Raw genomic sequence first — 1,992 nt, 5'->3', positions numbered from 1 at the left:
CCTGTCCAGCAAGGCTGCACGTGCCATCAGTCATACATGGTGCGATGGCCACATGGCACTTGCACTATCAACTGACCAGATCAATAATGTGGCACTGATGCACCTTGTGGTGTCACAAGTGCTGTGTGTCAGCGTGTACAACGTGCGCGCGCACATGCTATGTATGACCATCCCTGCTAATGTCATATGATTAGACATTGTCCCATGTGTATCACATGTGCAATACAGGTGAGCCGTGGCAGGTTTCCAACACCCGTACAGTGCTGAGTAGATGTATATGGCACAACACATGCATGTACAGGTGTCCATGTGTATGTGTGCAGTGCCACCGCTGACATCCATAACGGCTGCGTCTGTGATGCTATGTGACATATACACAGCATCCAGGTGAACAGTAGAACTGTGCACACATCGGGCCACGTGCTGATTGGTATGAACACAGATGCAGGCAGGTACACATGTCCACAGCAGGTTACCATCTACATGGGGTATGTACAGTGTGATGAGTTGACACAGAGATATGATATGATACCCACTGCATAACGGTGTGACAGGTGTGACAGCAACACGTCAGCTGTGTCAGTGTCATGATGCGTCTCAGAGATTACTGTGCAGATGTCGTACATGTCATAGCAATGTATGTTCAGCGGTATGCCAGTACATCAGTGTGAATGTGACCTGTCACCATCATTATGTCTTACAGATAATGCCTCATTCACGACTGCCAGCCTTCAGCCGCCAGGAGGATGAAGTAATAATACCGTTGCTCCATGACAACTATGACTTGCTATTCAGCCATGTTCCACAGCAAGCGCAGCAGCAGGATGACCTGTGGCAGGATATGCGCAGGAGGGTGAATGACATGGGTGGCAACAACCACACCTACCAGCAGGTACGCCGACACTGCACGGACCTCATACGGCACGCGAAACAGCGTGCCGCTGCAATCGCCAGAGAACAAGGTGGAACATGTGGTGGGCCACCAACCCAGCCCCCAATCACACACACACGGAGGAGCTCCTGACCAGTCTGGGGACACCCAGGGAACAGCATGCAGAAACACTAGCCACCATCGTGGAGGTGGGTGTCTCCCAACCAATGAGCCTGGAGCTGCCTGGTAAGTCAGTCTTGCATATGAGTATGATATCCACTGTAGGTGTAGGTGTCACTGTACATCATGTAAAGTAACAACACATGCCAGGTATATGGGCACACAAGCCGCATACTACAGTATGCTACGTTGTGTTTGCAGACGTGTGCATACCACATGCTATCACACAGGTACATGATGTGACATGCACAGTGCAAACTGTGGCTGTCATACAGTCATGGATAATGTTTATACTGTTGTGTCTCCCCTATACAGGTACCTCTGGCATGTCGCACAGACATGGGTCCATCGCAGGTGAGACTGTTGTTAGTAACAGGCATGTTACAGTGTAGAGTTTTTCGACATGTGGCCAGGTATAACATGCACACCTGGGTTTTGTTCCAGTCACGGTGTACAGGTTGCACCACCAGACACACACATGCCACCCGTGTGCAGTAGATACAACCGTTATCATACACCGGCATGAAACCACAGTACCTGTCAGTGTGATATGTGCGGTCAGCTATGCATACAATGGTGGAGGTGTTCTACAATGGATGCATATGTAGCATGCATCGGAACACCATTTGTGGTACGCACACAGTACCACACAGTGAGCAGTGATCTGGGCAGCACACAGGTGTCACCAATGTGACATATGCCCCTGCATTGTGTGCACACGTTGTGACACGCCACCCGACGTGTCCCACGCCCGTTGTGTTCAGTCTGCAATATTGTCACACCATCACATGACCTACACCCGACATAGCAAACATCCATACTGTTGTCTGCATAGTCCTCTGGATTGTGACACCTCCGACATGTATGGGTGTATGTCACATGGGACACCACAGGAATGGGTACACGATGCCCATCACACACAATTGTCCAAGACCCAGTCA

Source organism: Protopterus annectens, chromosome 10.part0 (genome assembly GCF_019279795.1).
Source record: "Protopterus annectens isolate FY-2018-M chromosome 10.part0, PAN1.0, whole genome shotgun sequence".
In the NCBI taxonomy this organism is placed as follows: domain Eukaryota; kingdom Metazoa; phylum Chordata; order Ceratodontiformes; family Protopteridae; genus Protopterus; species Protopterus annectens.
The sequence above is the reverse complement of the archived record's forward strand: the minus strand, read 5'-3'. Positions refer to the sequence as shown.